Below are 19,987 nucleotides of genomic sequence, written 5' to 3' on the forward strand. Positions count from 1 at the left end.
TATCCCCTAGGTAGTCTGGTAATCCTATGCAATACGTATCCCATACATATCAATTTAAATAGGATTTAATGCATGGCATTCTTACCCAATTAAGATGTAAAATAATAATTAAATTTCAAAGTATAGAACAAAGTAGGAAAAACAGCTCGATGTTACATAAAGCCTCCTACATACAATTCTTTCTTACCCCATTAAGATGTAAAATAATATTTAAATTTCAACTATGTCTTATTTGTAATTATAGTATAGAACAAAGTAGGACAATAAAGCTTGACATTACATAAAGTCTCCTACACACATTTCAAGCTACTAGAATAGTGATACAGACATTCTTATAAGAATAATAAAGAATCTGAATTTGGAAAAGAAAAAGTTACGAGACCCTCATTGAGTTTATAATGCTATAAAGCTTGTCCCACTGTAGAACAAGGTGATCTCTGAAATTACAAGGCAGTGAATCTGGGACTATAAAAAGGAAATATTACTTCATAACCTTTAGTTAACCTGTAGCTACAGTTCCACAGGAGGTCATAAAATCAAGTTCTGTGGTTAGATTTAAAAGCTGGATAATTTTATAGCCACTCATTATATCAGAGTTCAAGTTCATTGCCTTCAGCGACTGGAATAGAATTCTTCACTCATTCGCACCGGTGGACTACTGGGTATGAAGGTACGTGGAACTATATACTGTCTTAAATGTTAAATATTGGTTCCTTGGAGTCAAATAACACCACTTACCACATGAGCCTCCTTTCTAAACTGGTTAGGAGTGGTGAAGGAGAGTAGAGGCGGCAGGAAGCTGCTTTCACGAGCCAAAATTTATGTGTAGTTCCCTTATGGAGTTTTTCCATGGACTTACAGGTCCGCACGCTCGGTAAGCGTGCATCTGTTAAAACGCTGTCATCAGCTGGCTGCTAGCTTCTCGTTTCTAGGTTCTTTTGTTTTGCAGGAGCTTCCATTTCAAGCTCAGTCTTCACTTCCCAGGATGCCCTTTCTTCTCTACATGGTGCTTTAGCTTGGAGGGTATTGCCTGTATCTATCATCTGCTTAAAAAATACAAATTACAATACTCTATCTATTTAAACTTTTAAATTGCCTTTTAAAATATACTGCCCTTTCATCTTTAAACATTTTCTTAAGTTGCTATTTCCCACTTCTTTCGCCTCTTGCTTAGCTGCCTTCTAAAAAATGCAAAAATCTTATACACAGGTGTTGTATCCATATCAACCCTTGTGTGTTTTATAGCACCTCAGTAAATATCTGTGGCATGAAGAAATAACAGAATGAAGGAGGTTTGATGTTTATGTAGGCGTAGGCTTCCTTGGACAGTAATGCATGCTAAGCAATACTGTGTGGCACACACATCACCAATATCTTTTTATAATTCTTACTTCTTGTCTTTTAGCCAGCACTTGTGTTTCTTCTTGATGACTTGTGAAAAGAAAATAAAAAGAAAGAAAGCAAATTAATCTCTACCAAACACACAGTTTTTAGATGCAGGATTCATGTAAAAGAAATACTACAATAAACATAGATGAATAGAAGAATGCTGACACTGTCATTACTTGAAACACAGTTTTGTGTTGTCTCTGGGTAGAGTTGAATAAAGTACCAAAAATACCATTTTGTTAACCTGCTTCTTCCATCTAGTGGCAAAAAGCAGTAAGAAACAATGTCCTAGAAAAATACCATGGTCAAATGTTTCTAAATATCTTTTAGAGAAATGGTAAGAGTCTAGCATCTAAGGTTTAAATTATAAGTACATAAAAATTATTTTTAAAAAAATTTTAGCGGATAGGTAGTGTTTAGTTAAGAGAGGGGCCGAAGTTACTTTAACAAAGATATCTGTTACATATATATAGGTATATATCGCCAGACAGTACGTTGGGATGGATTTGCAATGATATAAATAGTTATATGTCTGTACCAAATAGTTGCATAACTATTTAGAATTCTGTTGCTTCCTCAGCTATATGGCATATGCTGCTGTGCTATCATAGATATCAAGAGATATAATTGAGAGCCCCTGAAATTGACCTATGCCATTGGAATTACCAGTTAAAATATTTTTACAATAATGGGCAGTGAGGGGACCTCATACCACCAAGACAGCAGTGCCAGGAGCAGAGTGCATCCTTTGGACCCAGGGTCCCTGCTTGGAGAAGCTCCTATTCCAGGGGAAGATTGATGAGAAGGCTGATAGAGAGAGAAACCTTCCCCTGGAGCTGATGCCCTAAATTTGGACTTCTAGCCTACTAGACTGTGAGAAAATAAATATCTTTTTGTTAAAGCCACCTACTTGTGGTATTTCTGTTATAGCAGCGCTAAATGACTAAGACAGAATTTGGTACTGAGAGAATGAGGTGCTGCTCTAACAGATACCTAAAATGTGGAAGCAGTTTTGAAACTGTGAATGGATAGAGGAGTGGCAACAACACAGGACCAGCAGTAGCAGAACCAGCAGACCAGCACCAGACGGCACAGGAGCTGACCCATGGAGTGAGAGAGCTGAGTGCCTGTGCACAGGAGCTTTCCTGGTGGAGTGGGGTGCCTCCAGGCACTTATCGGTGGAGCTACAGAGCTTTGGGATGCTTGCACCACCAGGGCAGATGGGGGCATGAGGCCCAAGGAGCCGAGAGGCCAAGAAATCAGGAAGCAGAGGCTGAAGAGATAAGGAACACAAGAAGCCGTGCTGCCCCAGTCTCAAAAGGCTAGGCCAAGACCTCTGGGGTTTCAAAGGGTGCAGACATGGCCTCTGGTGTTTCTGAGAGTGGAGTCGCCACTCAAATGGACTGGAAGAATGGTGCCTAAGCCAAGAGAGCAGAGTAGCTGTCCTAGTGGACTTGGAAGGTAGAGTTGAAGCCCAGGGCCAAGGAGCCTCCACTCAGAATTGAGACAGTATGACCAATACCTAGAGTTTGGAGGGCAGGGCCATTGTGTAAGTTGTCTCAGAGAACAGAGGATTATTTTCGAAGCCTTGAGGGCTAATGTAATGTGTTCTGCTGACTTGCATGGTGCCTGTTATCCCTTCTTTTCCTCCAGCTTCTCCTGTTTGTAATGGAAATGTCTAGCTTGTGCCTGTTTGCCATTGTACTTTGGAAACAGATAACTTGTATTCTAGATTTTACAGTTGAAGAGGAATTTTTAGATTTTGGACTTGGAGCTGATTTAAGACTTTTGCTATGATATGATGGGGAGAATGTGTCTTACATGTAGCAAGGCATGAATTTGGGGGAGCCAAGGGTGAAATCTCATGGATTGAATTGTGTCCTCCCAAAATATGTGTGTCAATTTGGTTAGGCCATGGTTCCCAGTATCACGTGGTTGTCCTCCATTTTTATGTTAAAGAGGATTAGGGTGACATTGTAACACCCTTACTGAGGTTACATCCCTGATCCTACGTAAAGGGAGTTTCCCTGGGGTGTGGTCTGCACCACCTTTTATCTTATAAGAGATAAAAGGGAAGCGAAGCAAACAGAGAGTGGGGACCTCATACCACCAAGAAAGCAGCACCAAGGGCAGAACTTGTCCTTTGGACCCAGGGGTCCTACATGGAGAAGCTCCTAGTCTGGGGGAAGATTGATGAGAAGGCCAACAGGGAGAGACAGCCTTCCCCTGGAGCCGACACCCTGAATTTGGACTTCTAGCCTACCAGACTGTGAGAAAATAAATTTCTCTTTCTTAAAGCCAAAAAATAATAATAACAATGGGCAGTGAAATACTTCATGACCTGAGGCATGGGGTCAGTTAAAGGAGGGTAAAGTACAAAGTTTAAAGGAGGCAGAATCATTCCTCTGCATTGTTTGACTTGCTTCAAAGACATTAATAAATAAAAAAAGAAAAAAAAAAGCAATATACAGCCTAATTATTGTGATCATTAAGATTATGTGCCAACTTGGCTGGGCCATGATTCTCAGTGGTTTGGCAGTTATGATATAGCCTGGCAGTCACACAATGTTGTGATCACTTCCATGATGAGATTTGATATAATGTGATCACCTCCATGATGTGATCTGCTGTGAGTAGCCAGTCAGTTGAAGGGGAGTTTCCTTCTGAATGTGGGTTGCACTGAATATAAGTGGACTCTCTGGCAAGGCTCATGGGCTTTTGGTCCCTCTGGATCCTGCAGCTGGCTCCTATTTGTCTGACCTCCAGCTCTTGGGACTTGAGCTAACAGCTCATCTGCAGCTTTGCCTGCCAATCTTGGGATTCCTCAACCTTCACAGCCCGTAAGCAACAGCCCTGCTGTCTGACCTGCCAATCTTGGGTTCACCAGCCCCTGTGAATACGTGAATCGGGAGGAGCCTCTACCCTGACCAATGGACTTGGGATGTTCCAGCCTCTACAATCCTGTGAGCCCTTTCCTTAATATAAATCTCTCTCTGTATATGTATACATATATTTGTACACTTTCCTGGTTTTGCTTCTCTAAAGAACCCGGCCTAAGGCAATTGCGCATTCTCTGCACTCTCAAAGACCACCAGCTTCTCCCTAATACATGAGGTTTGACTGCCCTCTAAGGCTTTCTGTTTGCCTCACTGCAGATATAATTAATGTTTTAGAAGTTAAATGTGGGTTATACAGATGTGGAAAGAAAGTTCTCAAAGTCAGTAAGCTTTTCTCCTTCCCCCATTCATGTGAAGCAATAAAAAATGTTTAATGGTACTCTAAGTTAAGACCTGTCAAAGCCATTAAATATGTTAAGACTATAGGGAAAATGTAAAGTATAAACTCTTCATGAATATTTCAAAATCTGTATTTTTTTATTAAAAGAAGACAAAACTTGTTTGTTTCCTAATTTTCAAGGGGGGAAAAACCCTGCCTTGACCCCAGAGAAAATTTGGGTATGATAGAATTAGCCGTTGGTTTCTCTCCTCCCACTAGCCACCCTCCTGTCTCAAACGGAAGCAGGTTATGTTTTTATCTTCTGCTGTGTGTGAGGGTGGGGTGGGGGACAGGGGATGTGCATAGAGAGGAGGATGAGGCAAAGAAGATAGGGGTATCTGGTGGCCCCATCTGGGGATCAGGGAGGCAGAAATTGGTTTCCATGCCCTCAGTGTTCTTGTGACCAATCTCTCAGGATGGGTCCAAGACAATGGTGCCAACTAAATGGGAATTTACTAAAACCGCTGTCATTGTCTAGCTGTCCCAGCAACCACAGGACCCAGAAGCTGCCCCTGCAATAATTAAATTGGCACAAACAACTGTTACCACAGGGCACCAACAAGAGTCAGGAAGAGGATGGCATATGGTGGCTCAGCAAGACTACTGGCACCTGTGGCAGTACCTGGTAATGGTCATTTCATTAACTTTACTATCACATATCCCCATATTATAAGCTTTCGAATTGTATGACCCCCCTCTTATGGTACTATATTGTGGGTTCACTAAAACTAGAGTTATTTAAATTTTTCCTTTGCAGTAAACAAGTTCAGTCCCTGAGAAGCCAATTTCAGGAAACTATATACATAATCACTGGCACTGTTATTTTACCCATTATATTTTGGGGACCAATCTCAACATCAAGGAGAAGGGAAAAAGTTACAAGGCAATAGCTATGAAAGTGACCACTGGAATATCCTTCCTTGGGCTTGAATTCCAAGTTTTGCTGCTAACCAAAAGGTCGCCAGTTAGAATCCACCAGCTGTTCCTTGGAAACTCTATGGGGCAGCTCTACTCTGCCCTATAGGGTCGCTATGACGCAAAATCTACTAGACACAACAGGTTAATATATAAGTACCTATTTTTTTTTTTTTTAAGTAGCCCTAGGAAACCCTGGTGGCCTAGTGGTAAAGAGCTACGCTACTTACCAAAATGTCACCAGTTCGAATCCACCAGGCGCTCCTTGGAAACCCTGTGGGGCAGTTCTACTCTGTCTTTTGGGGTCACTATGAGTCAGAATCCACTCAACGGCAACGAGTTAGGTAGCCCTGGTGGCACACTGGCTAAAACGCTCAGCTGCTAATGAAAAGGTCGGCGGTTCAAAATCACCAGCAGCTCTGCACAAGAGATGCAGCAGTCTGCTTCCTCAAAGATTTACAGTCTTGGAAACCTATGGGGCAGTGATACTTTGTCCTATAGGGTCATTATGAGTCAGAATTGACTCCATGGTGGTGGGTTTGGTTTGGTTTTAATATATACCAAGGGTTTTGTAATATATTACCCTGCATAGTGTGATTACCTAGCTCATAAGATTTATACAATATATGTTTGTGAACTTAATTTAAAAGTGACCCCTTTGTGGTAAATGTTGCCTCATCACAGTGTGCTTTTGTTAATAGGCATGATGATTTTTGTAAACAATTTTCAAGGCTGTCCTCAAGCCTTTGTGTAGCCAATCGACAATTACAATTAGGTTCCTATTTGCATCTGCGTTTTTTGAAGTTTCCTAGCAAATCTTACCTGAAAAGTTCAAGATTAATGAAAGAAAACTAAAAAATACATAATTTAAAACAAAATATGTAGATGAGTAAATGAAAAGAAAAAAATCTGTCAAATGATGAAAAAAGGAAGATAAAATAGATCATTAAAAGCTTCACCACTGACGAGTAGAAGCTATCGTGAATTTCTGGAAATATTACAGCCTATGATTTTTATGAAGCCACGAACCCAGAAAGTAAGAGAAAAACTTTCCAGGTCAATCAATTTTCCTGTCCACATGAGAGTCTCAGTGACAGTGAGGCTTAACATGGTAATTTTTTTAAATAAAAACATGTAAGACGGAGGCATATTCTCATACTTACATGGAATATATGCAATACTAAACCCCTGTTCAAGGTTTGAAATTGTATTCTTTGTAAGTAAGGAGGAAGAAAGAAAAAAGGAACTTTTTGTCATGGTTTGCTCACAAATGCATCCGAGATCCAATGAGTACTCACTCTCGTTTACTAAGCCAACTCTTGATTATTAGTTTCTCATCTTTAACATGCAGGCTAAGATTCAGACAAAATAATTCCAAAAGGCTCCCAAGACTACAGAAAATACAAGACAATTTGAAAATGTCTTAGCTCCCTAAATGAAAGCATGTTTCACATACTTGCTTTTTCATTCTAAGTCTACATTTGATTTTAAGAAAAGTCAGGAGTAGTCGATGTGTTCCCAATTGACTCTTAAACTACTAGACTTTAATGTAAAATTTATTCCCAGAACCTCTCTGTGTCACCCACACCAATCTATACGTCCCTTGAACCAGATTCCAAGCTGGACGTTCTTCAACGTTTCAAATTGTTCTGGTCACCGTTTCCTAGCTAAAGGGCCTCTGGTAGCCAGCTTTCTTTCTTATCTTTTGAAATGCGATTCTTTTGCAAAGTTTTCACATATGTTCTTGAAAAATGTTACCCCAACTCAACAACTATTTAAATGCCATCGTTTCGCAATAAAATTCCATTAATTTATCAGAATTATTAGCAATTAGAAGTATTTACTTACTAGTATAACCAATATCTGTTTATCTTCTCAATATTAGCTTAAATCTAGGGAAAGGATTTTCAGGAACTCTTGTAGTCTATAATATCTATTAGAAAGTTTACTACACTAATTTTACTATAAACACATGGTAAAAAAGGAAAAAAAAAATTCTCAAGCAGGATTTTAATAAGGTAGGAAGAACAGTGAGCTTCCCTTAAAAAGTCACTTCCCTATAGAATTGAAAAAAGATAAAAATGAGTCAAATACCTATTTGACCAAGAGTAGAATATAAGACCTCTGTAGCACACTGAAGTAAGAGTTAGAATCAGAATTGCGTTCATTTTTAAAAGCTAAAATAAAAATAGATTTCTTTTATTATTTATGTAATATAAATTATCTTATCAAGGTTAAGGTATTAAGTTTTGTCATTTACCAGAAAGTTAATGATTGATATTATTTACCATCCTTGATTGTGTTCATTTTTTGATAATGATGACAGATCCATGTGGCAAATACATGGTCTTAACAAGGTGGCAACACCAATATCACACAGTCTATCTCTAAGAAGGCTACTTATTGTCAGTAGAAGCAATACTTACTTCTTTTAAGGTTGTTTGTTCTTTAAAAATATCATGACATTATTAATTGAGGGAAACTTTAACTTCTCAATATTTGCTTAAACCTAGAGAAAGCATCTTCAGGGACTCATACTTGTAGTCAGGCTGTAGTCATCATTATGACACTTAGCTTCTGCACTAAAACTGGGAACAAAACTTCATTATTTAAACTATTTTTATTCATTCAAAATTATTTATTTGCCGGTGCAAAGCATCCAGCAGGGAGAAGGAAAATTATGCACAAATCATGTCCCCAAGGAAAAGTTAGTTGGAGAGATAACACAACAGCTACATATGAAAATGAAAACATTCAGTGAGAAAGATTGGCGTAGAGAAAGTTCTGTGGAATTTGTGAAAAAAGATTTTACTGGTAACAGAACATTGAAGATCAAATAAGATATAGGAATGTGGATAAACAAGGCCAGTGGCTCTATTGAGACAATTATTTAGATTTGTCCACCCTACAGAGGGAAATCAAAAATAACAAACAAACAAAAGTGGTAATCCCCCTTCTCACTAACCAGAAAATAGCCAGGATTTGTAGTTTAATTCTGAACTTCTTGAGTCTTGTGTTGCAAGGCCTAAAGTAGAAGGCCTCAAGAACCCAGAATAATTCAACTCCCACCTCCAAGTGTGTGCGTGTGTGTATAAAGGAGATCTGGAAACTAGGAGATGTTTAATGACTGAAATATAGCTCCCTTTCATGTTAAGTCCAATAGTTGGATACATGGGACATGTTGCCTTTGTCCTTTTCACAGGGATAGTGCCTAAATCCATACTTTACCCAGTTTTAATTGACCATGCTAAATGGGAGCCTTTGGAATTACCTGAATCCTTCTTAGTAGTAAACTTTAAACAATACAGAATTCCAAGGGGGAAACAAGAAACCACTCTTCTAATTAAGGAAACAGTTGAGGTGAGAGTTTTAATTACCACTGACTCCCTTTTTTAGGATTCCTTCTAGCTACTACATAAGGCAGAAGGTTCCAGGAGGTGAACAATAGAGTATCAAGGAGCAAATAAGGTAATTTCTCTGATTGTTTCATCTATACCTAGTATGGTGAAGACTATATAGGAAGTGCAACAAGCCACCATAAACCTAATACCTTCTTTTCAAGCCCAATTTCAGAGTCCTGCCAAGCACAGTTAGCATTTTAATAGAATGAAAGTGGGTGTACATTTACTGTGTTATCAGAAGGATATTTGAATTTCCTAGTATATTATTATAGTCTAGTGAGATTTTTAGTGAGATAGGAAGAGCCTTGGTGGTGGAGTGGTTAAAGCTCACAGCTACTAAGCAAAAGGTCAGAGGTTCAAACCCACCAGCTGCTCCACAGGAGGAAGATGTGGCAGCCTGTTTCCATAAAGATTAACAGCATTAGAAACTCTATGGGGCAGTTCTACTCTGTCCTGTGGAGCCACTATGAGTCAGAATTGACTCAATGGCAACGGGTTTGGTTTTGGAGTGAGATAGGAGTTGGATTTCATAACCAGGGTTGGCAGTTTGAACCTACCCAGGGCTCCACAGAAGAAAGGCCTGGTGGTTTGCTTCCATTAAGAGTTCAGCCAAGAACACCTCATGAAGCAGTGCTACTCTGCAATGCATGGGATTGCCATGAGTTGGGGGGCGACTCAAGAGCAACCAACAGCAACAACAACAAGCTAGTGCACTGCATTGATTCTATCATAGTAATTGCCTCCTCAGAGGAAGAAGCACAAGAAGAGTTCAGGATCATAGTTACTCTCATGATAAATAAAGGATTGCTGACAAATCCAGCTAAAGTGCAAGCCTGATCCAATCTGAAAAATTTCTGGAAGCTACTAAAGACATTCCTTAAACAAAGAGAGATAAGTTTTTCTCTCTCACAGACCCCGCCAGTAAGCAAGAAATTCAGACCTAGCAGGCTATTTGGCAAAACACATTCCTTCTCCGAAGAACGCTGTTAGCCCCATAACAAAGTCCCCAGAAATAAGTATCATTGTGAGTGGGGGTGTGAGCAGAAACAAGCATTAGAAGATTTATAGAGGTTGGTCACAACCGCTTCTGCCACAGAAAGGCATCACATAATTCTGAGGCTAGAACTATCAACTATGTCTCTCTTTAGTGATACCAGAGAGAGCTTTGAACGTGGAGAAGGCAATACAAAAAAGCTCTTGGATAAAGAGGAAGTGCTACATTGAAGAGTACACTAAGATGTGACATTCAGGGGCCCACTATTTACACAAGCAAGTTGCCCATAGAGTCAATAGCAGAGTCCTCTAAGGATCTTCTTTCCCCACGTTGCTCTGTGGTCCAAGGTCTGTGACTCTGCCCCAGCCAGGACAAAACAGCTGCCTGGTTGGCCGGTGGGAGTTCCTGGCGTGTGGACTGTTTGGAAATTGGCAGCTATGTGCCTTGCTACTAGAAAAAAGAAAAGTTGAGGAAAGAAGGAAAGGGCCAGTCTGAAAGTTTGGCAGACTTCAGAGGTGCTTATTTCGCAATGAGGGAGAACTAAACTCCCGATCTCACAGGACCGTTTGGATATTTACAGACTTTGGGCTGTAGCCAATGGTGAATGGGTCCAAGATGACTGGACAGTAAAGGATACTCCTATATGCAGCACTCAGTTATGGAAATCTCTGTAGGAATTTAGAAAATGTGTCATGTGAATCTTCATCAGAAGAATCCAGTTCCATCTCAAAAAGAGGATCGAAATGCTAAGGCAGATAACTTAATCAGATTCTAACTCCCTGAGTTCTTAAAGCCAGCAGGTATTCAGATTTAAATAAAGTCTTTTCTATGATGGGGTACCAAAAAAAACCAAACCCATTGCCGTCGAGTTGATTCTGACTCATAGATGTTACATAATGGCACCTGTAAAACATACACTATAATATGTGGAACAAACAGGTGGAATCTGGAATTGCCTGAACAATGGCATACAGTCACCACCCCCATGATTAGGAATGTGGCATATGTAAAGTCATTCGTACGGGAAAGGAATAATATGATCCTATAATATTAACGGATAGTGCATGTATTAGGGTTTTCCAGAAAAACAGAGCCTATATACATACATACATATATGTATGTATGTATACATACACACATACATATATGTATGTATGTATACATACACACATACACACACACCCATAGAGAGAGAGATGTTGCCTGGTCTTCTTCTTCCCAGTCTATCTTAGTCCAAAAGCTCTGCTAAAATCTGTTTACCAAGGGTAACCCTTTTGGTATTTGAAATACCAGCAGCATAATAACTTCCAGCATCATAGCAACACACAACCCCACAGTACAACAAACTGACAGGTGGTAGACTAGGAAGAAAAGTCTGGCTATCTACATCTAAAAATCAGCCAGTGAGAGGGCTGGGGACCATGGTCTCGGGGGACATCCAGCTCAACTGGCATAACATAGTTTACAAGGAAAATGTTCTACATTCTACTTTGGTGAGTAGCTCCTGTGGTCTTAAAAGCCTGTGAGTGTCCATCTAAGATACTCCACTGGTCCCACCCTGTCTAGAGCAAGGGAGAATGAAGAAAAACAAAGACACAAGGGAAAGATCAGTCCAAAGCACTAATGGACCACAACTACCATGGCCTCCACCAGACTGAGCCCAGCACAACTAGATGGTGCCCAGCTACTGACACAGATTACAATAGAGGGTCCTGACAGAGCTGGAGAAAGATATGGAACAAAATTCAAACTCAAAAAAAAAAAAAAAAGGACAGATTTACTGGTCTGACAGAGGCTGGAGAAGCTTCAAGAGTATGGCCCCCAGACGCTGTTTTAACTCAGTAATGAAGTCACTCATGAAGTTCACCCTTCAGCCAAAGATTAGACAGGCCTACAAAACAAACAATAATATATGTAGCTCAACCATTTATACGAGACTAAATTGGCACACCAGCCCAGGCGCAAGTACAAAAAGGCAAGAGGGGACAAGAAAGCTGGATGAATGGAAATGGGGAACCCGAGATCGAGAAAGGGAGAGTGCTGACACGTCACGGGGTTGGCAACCAATACCACAAAACTATAGTTGTTTAATGAGAAATTGATTTGCTCTGTAAACCTTCACCTAAAAAAAAAAAAAAAGCAGATTAAAAAAAGGGGGGGGGGACGAAAAGCAGCCAATGAAATCTTATGGATAACAACAGAACATTGTCCAATATAGTTCTGGAAGATGAGCCTCTTATGTTGGAAGGCTCTACACAGTAGCTGCAACATGGACTCAAACATACTAACAATCATAAAGGGGGCACAGGACTGGCAGCATTTTATTCTGTTGTACATAAGGTTACCATAAGTTGGCAACTAACAACAACTATATATACATAGAGAGAGAGAGATTTATTTTAAAGAATTGACTCACGTGCTTGTGGGTACTGGCAAGTCCAAAATCTATAGGCCAGGTGACAGACTAGAAACTCTGGCAGAATATGTATGTTATGGTCTTGAGGAAGAATTTTGCCCTTAAGTCCTTCAACTGATTGGACGAGCCCCAACCACATTATCCAGGGTAATCTCCTTTACTTAGAGTCAACTGACTGTAAATGATAATGACATACACAAAATACTTGCATAGCAACATCTAGACTAATATTTGACCAAACAACTGGACACCATAGCCTAACTAAGTTGACACATAAAATTAACCATCACTGTGTGTCAAACATCACTTTAATCTGTATTCAACAGCTATATGGTGTAAAAAAGGATTTGTAGGGTTATTTATACTCTTAAATAAGAACAAGGCTTATGTAAATGATAACTTGCCCAATGAGAAAATATTTTGGGAGGCTGAATTAACTCTTCTAATTGATGTAATGCCTATGAAAACTGACTGGCCAGAGAAAGAAGTAAATTTGTCCTTAGAAAAATTGTACACTCAATTTAATGCCTCCATCAAAAAAAAAAAAAAAATTTTTTTTTTTATCAGCATATTATAGAAAGTTTTCAAATAACTGGGGAAAAAGAAGGAAAACTGGTAACTGAGTTGGTAAAAGAACATCAAAAGGCCTATGTAACAATATGGTCATGGTTAAGATGCTTTAGGGGGAATTCTTACACCTCATTAAATGGGTTCAAATCCTGATGGTCATCAGAGTTAGTAGACTTGTTCTTCTGTATAAAATACGAAGATACTTTTGAAAGACAAATGATGAAAAGATACCTGAAAAAAAAAATACATAACAAGAAGACATTGAATGAGGTCAGAAGAGCAACTGGGTAGAAAGGAATTAAAAATATTAGCCTATAATCTATTTGTCTCCAATTATTAGGAAACATTTTCTTGGGAAAGAAAGAAGGCAGGTATCCCAGTTTAATCTTCTTGTAAGCGTACTGATAACTAACAGCCAAAGATATTTGCTAGTGGAAGTATTCTTATGTATGGCATTGCTCCTAGAGGAAAATGTCACTGAAGCCCTATACCGATCAGTATACGCTGGAGATGCCTCATAACCTAAAAACCCCACCACCACTATGGGAGGTCATCCACAAAAATATCATTTGAATACCTCACCTATTGCTCATGGCCAAAGAGAGTGTCCAGTGAAGAAAGGAAAGATCAAGGTGGTCACATAGGCTGTACCAGACATTTCCCTGATTCACCTGAGCCTTTTGATTATTTATATCCTTGATATTATTAGTAAAGCTTGATACTGGGTCAAGTCCCTTATTCATGTAAGTCTAGTTCGACAATTCAGTCCTTTCTGTTAGCTAAAGTATGCTAATAATTATATCTAAGAATGAAGAAGGGTACTTGGTTATTTAGATATACCGGCTAAAATAAAAAATGGAAACATGAAGTATTATTTTTTAAATTGTTATCTATGGGGAAAATGGAATTAGAGCTAACTAAAATGAAAATCAGACTTCAGTGAATATATTTGATTTATAGCTTTGAATGTGAAACCTTACAGATATTTAAAGTCAACATTTTTTTTAATTCCCAAAAATTGAAAGAGGAAGGAAATGAACATAATTGTGTATTGTGTTTGGTGGCATAACAAAGGGGTAGGAAATATTTTCCTGTGACTTTAAAAAATAGTAATTGGTGTATATATCCTTGGTGGGATATATCCTAAGATCAAAAAGATTAACTAAAACAAAATAGTATATCTTTACATGCTTTTCAGTAACCGTGTTATTGGTGATGGTGATGTTATTTTAATCAGAGTCAGCTGTGTGTTCATTGTGTTGAAAATTTCTGAAAAATTATGTTAGAATCATTGAAAACCAATACTTAGGCATGCTAGAAAGGAAACAGATGAAAGATGGATGAGATTAAGCAGAAGGTATCAATATAAAATCAAGTTTTTTTTCCTATTTAAAATGCGTAGAAAACATGAACAACCCAGTAGCAATGAGCATTCCTAGTGTGCAAACAACAACAACAAAAAACCAGTTGCCATCAAGTTGAAGCAAACTGATGGCAACCCCATTGTGTCAAAGTAGAGCTGTGCTCCACAGGGTTTTCAATGGCTGATTATTCAGAAGTATGCAAATAGTGGTCTCTAAACGTCATGTCATGTGCTCCTAAGAGAAACCAAGGCTTACTGGAGAAATGGCTAGTTCTGTGTCTATAGCAGAGAATGGAGAAAATGCACCTGGAACATCTTTTCGTACGAAAAAGCAAACACGCTATTAAAGGCTACTAAGTTCGCTTCAGAAAGAGTAAGGAGAAACTAGAAGAGGCACTCAGTAGCCAAATATTGGACACTCTGAGCATAGATAAGAAAAAATGATGTACTACAAATTAAGTATTTTTAATTAATACATACAATTAATATCATTTTAAATCCATGAATTCAAATGATACTTAAAATATATCTCATTGATCATCTTTGGGATAATAGGGAATCAATTACTCAGAAAATTGCTCAATAAAAGGAAAGAATGAAGCATTTCTCTTGCTTTCGCTGGTGCTTCCGGGCATCCAAATAGCTGAATTGGGAAAGGTTTTTTATTGACAGAAGTATTCTGACTGAAAATACAGATTTAATGACAAAATTGGAATATCAATATTTTACAAGCCTTAACAAGTTGGAATCGACTCAACAGCAATGTTTTTTTTTGTTGTTGTTTCTTGTTTTTTTTAATGAATACATGGTTCTAGGCAAAAGGTGTTGATAGAGTCTAACATCACCAAAAAAGGGAGATAACCAGCCATCATGTGTATCCTCATAGAACACACCACGACCTATGAAATATTCTTACCAAAAACTGAGCCTGGATGTTTTCAAACTTCTAGATTTAAGCCTCAGAAAAGCAGGACACAGATGAACATATGAAAGCATGGAAATGCAGTTGTCAAAACCCAGACTGCAGAAAACTCTACAGGGCAAAGGTTTCTAAAACACAAGGACAATACCTAGAATGGTGTCATAAATCAGTAAGTGTCTTGTGCTGGAAGACAAGTTTGTACTTTGCAGTTTGTAATTGTGAGACCTGGAATAGACAGAGTCATTGTGTGTGCAAGAGGAAAAGCTGTCTTTGGATGAAGATGAACCAGAAGATGGAAGAGAAAGAAAACCACATATAAATGGAACCAGATACCAGATGACACGATGAAATTGTCAATACAGATCATACTCTGCCAGAACCCCACATTACCTTCTCTTACTGTTTAAGTTGATAGAGACCAATAGCTGATGACACAGTGAGATTGTCAATCTCTAGATCAAATGCTGCCAGAAGCCCGCATTACCTTCTTTTACTGTTCAAATTGATAAATACAGAGACCCAATGACTCAATGAGATTGTCAATCTGTAGATCAAATTCTACCAGAAGTTAACACTTTTTTAAATTATTATTTAAGCTTGTTTGAGTTGAGTTTAATATTACTCATAACCCAAAGCATCCTAACTATGTTTTAAAATCTGTTTTATTCTCAATACATAAAGTCAAATTAAAAAATAAAGTAGAAGACCAGATGTCTCTCCTCCCTCGTCTTTAAGGAAACCCTGGTGGCATGGTTAAGAACTACGGCCACTAATCAAAAGTTTGGCAGTTCGCATCCACCAGGCGCTCCTTGCAAACTCTATGGGGCAGTTCCACTCTGTCCTGTAGGGTCACTATGAGTCAGAATTGACTCGATGGCAGCAGGTTTGGTTTGGTTTTTTTCTCATCTTTAAGCAGCATTAGAGGCACATTTAGACATGAGCTACCCCTCAAATCTTCTCCAGCCACTAGTCATCGGCAATCTTTTGCATATTAGCTAGTCATCCACAAGATAATCTTGTGAATAACAACCGAAGTGGTTAAAGTTTGTTTTCTGTAAACAGTTTAAAAGGGTAGATTTTGAACTTCTGTGACCAGATCCAAAATAATAACAAAGCTCTTGAAACAACACATACACTTAATATATGATGTGGAAACCCTGGTGGAGTAGTGTTTAAGAGCCACGGCTGCTAACCAAAAAGTCAGCAGTTTGAATCCACTGGGCACGCCTGTCGCCGTGAGTCAGAATCAGCTCAACGGCAATGGGTTTGGTTTTGTTTTTGGTATATGATGTAAATATTTTCAATTCTATTTACTTAGTTGCTGGTTAGAATCCACTATTCACATTTCATGTTCCACTTGCTAATGGATTTGCAGCATGCAGTATAAATGACTCTTCGTTATTTTGAAGGAACATGGTCCTCAAGAGAAAAAAGACATAGTCATTTTTGCAAAAAAGCAAAATATTAAAGACAAGATAGCATACTCATTCACAATCTTTAGGTCTTTTTGAACAAGTAGACTATAAGGAGATTATTTAGAATAAATTACTGTTAAATTCAACAGCATCTGATACGTAGAGATAAAAGGCTGTTTTAGTTATTACAAGTTATTCAAGTGTATGAAATTTCATTTGCATGTCTTCAGAAGACATGTCCCTTCTGAAGGGTATCTTTTGATCTTTGTAAAAACCAAGTTAGCAAGAGCATTTACCTTAGATGTAGTCTGGGTTCTTTTTCTCTCTAATATTCTATTAACAATGATTTTTTTTTCTAATCATGGTAAATCCTGAGTTGCATTAAAATTGGCCACTAGCACACCACTAAAGTACATCTGCTGTAGTGACAAGATGACATTCCTAAAAGAAGTGAAATCTTAGAGGAGCCTGGAGAAAAAATGCATGTGTCTGCCTTAGCAAGTGACTTGGACACACATCTTCTCTCTCAGTGTGCCACATAGAGGGGAAAGTGCTACGAACCTTTTTTCTTCCCTTTTTTTTTTTTTTTGGCATGTTATTTATATTTATAGAATCAGAGTGAAAGAGATCTTGGTTCAGTATCTTCATTTTGCAGATGAGGAATCTAGACTAAGAGAGGCAGTAGCGTAGGAGACAAGTGCCCGGTCTCAGAAACAAGAGGCCCGGGTTTGAATCCACTGCTTCTTAGCTGTATGATCTTGGGCAAGACACTTAATATCTTAGGGGTTAGTTTTCTGAAGTGTAAAAATAAGCATTTCAAGAATATCTGACTTGCTTTGAGGTTGCTATCAAAATTACATGTAAAGGTTGGACATGTGCAAGGCATCTGACCAGCAACTTATGAACCCCACACCACCTTCTGTGGAAGCCTGAGCATGCTGTACATATTGCTCCCTTTCTCTCACAGCAGTGTCCACCAATGAGAAAGCTAAAACCAGCTGCCCATCTTGACAAATTAGAGTACAAGGGGAAAGACAGTACAGAAATGAGGTAGTGCTAATAGAAGTTAACATGAGGCGGAGGAAAGCGAAGAAGGATGACCAGAAGCTGAAAAGGAAAAAAGGAAGCTGTTTTCCTGATGGCCCTACTTCTCCACCACAGGTAAACCGCAACAACTAAAAACACCTGCGGCACTGTAAATTACTCTGTTGGTGACACTGTCAAAGGCGTAAAATACTACAACTTGGAAAGCCATCTCCAAGCTATTCAACCTGCTAGGAAACTGCTTTCTAAGGAAAAACAGCCTCCCATAGACAACATAATCCAGGCTGGTTTGATTCCAAAATGTGTGTCCTCCTCGAGCAGAACCAAATGCAGTCCAGTTCACTTTGCATCAGCTTGGGCACTCATGAACATTGCTTCCAGGACATCAGAACATACCAAGGCTGTGGTAAGTGGAGGTGCTTTCCCAGCATTCATTTCTCTTTTGGCATCTCCCCATGCTCACATCAGTGAACAAGCTGTGTGGGCTCTGGAAAACATTGCAGGAAATGCTTCATCTTTCTGAGACTTGGTTATCACGTATGGTGCAGTTGATCCTCTGTTGCCTCTACTTGCAGTTCCTCACATGTGATCTTTAGCAGGTGGTCACTTACATAATCTTTTCTGAACACTTTGAAATCATTGCCAAAACAAGAATTCTTCACCCCTGTTAGATACCACTGAGCAAATTCTATTTTAGTTCCTCTCCTGTAACACGATGATCCAGAAGTATTAGAAACCTGCTGGACCATTTCCTACCTTACTGGTGATGTGAATAAATGGATTGAAATTGTCCTGAAAACAGTAGTTGTGTTCCAGATTGTGAAGCTTCTAGGAGCTGCAGGGCTGCCAATGTGGCTCCTATGCTATAAGCCATAGGGAATATTGTCAACAGGACAGATGAACTGACCTGTTCAGGTTGAGTATGTGGTTGTAATAGACGTAGTAGCACTCACTGTTTTTCTAAGCCTGCTAACCCCAAAACTAATATTCAGAGGGAAGCTACATGTACAATGTCAAACGTCACAGCTGGCCATCAGGACCAGATACGGCAAGTAGTGAATCATGGATTTGGCCCATTCTTTATTGACATCATGACACAAAAAGCAGCTTTATGGTCTGTGACCAACTATATAAGTGGTGGAACGGTTAAACAGATTGTATGCTTGTTCATTATGACATACTAGAACCATTGATGGCCCTTTTAGCTGAGAAAGATACCAAAATTATTCCAGCTATTCTGGATGCCATTTCAAATACGAAATCAGGTGAAACTGGGAAAGTTTATAACAATTAGAGAATGTGAAGGCTTGGATAAAATTGAAGTGCTACAAAATCATGAAAACAAATCTGTATATATGCTTCATTAAGCTTGATTGAGAAGTAATTCTTTGTAGAGGATGAAGAAGGTCAGAATGTGGTGCCAGAAACTACCTCTGAAGACTAAAGCTTCCATGTATAAGACAGCACTCCTGAGGCCTTTAAGTTTAAACTGTACAGCAGAATCATAAAGTTGTTTGTTTTGTACTATATTTGGGACATCACACCTGGTAGAGAGTCAGTGAAAAACAGGAAGACTCTCAAAGAGATGGATTGTCACAGTGGCTGCAACAATGGGCTCAAGCATAACAACAATCATGAGGATGGTGCAGGGCCAGGCAGTGGTTCACTTCTGTTGTACACGGGATCACTATGAGTCAGAACTGACTTGAGGGCACCTAACAATAACACTAATATACTTCCTATAAGTTTGTCTTACTGTTTCTCTACTAAGACCTCATTAATGTGATTTGTTATGCAGCTCTATTTACACCAAAACTATACTGAAAAATTCCAAACTCTATATACTGTATGAAGTCTCTCCTATCACTGAGTTTCTTAATTCTATATGAAATTTCGTATCTTGCAGGGCCCTAAAAATAAAGATTAAATTCCTCCCTTCTCTTTTACTTCAAAAAATGTATAGATATTAATATGGCTTCAAATAATAATTATTCAACAAGTATTAGAAACTTTTATGAAGTGACTTGCACAAGGTTAGGCAGTTAGAAAAAAAGCAAGATACTGTGGAAATCCAGGACACTTGGTGTTCTACTGTGTATGCCAAAGCATACAACTGATGTTATTAATTATGTCTGTTTTTGTCAGAACATATTTTCAAAGTTCGTTCAAAAACACATATTTTTCTTTCGTACAATTTTTATTTCCTGGAATACTCTAATTCTTTAATTTATAGTTTGTGGTTTTTTATTTCCACAAACCTATGAGGCATTGGTGGTTCAGCG

At 38.7% G+C, this 19,987-nt stretch overlaps 1 pseudogene; it reads left to right on the forward strand.

Moving 5' to 3' along the window:
* LOC100671274 (importin subunit alpha-1-like) overlaps positions 1–19,628 on the forward strand; it is a 58,197-nt pseudogene extending 38,569 nt beyond the window's left edge.
* The last annotated feature ends 359 nt before the right edge of the window (positions 19,629–19,987 follow it).

Source organism: Loxodonta africana, chromosome 5 (assembly GCF_030014295.1).
Source record: "Loxodonta africana isolate mLoxAfr1 chromosome 5, mLoxAfr1.hap2, whole genome shotgun sequence".
Taxonomy (NCBI): domain Eukaryota; kingdom Metazoa; phylum Chordata; class Mammalia; order Proboscidea; family Elephantidae; genus Loxodonta; species Loxodonta africana.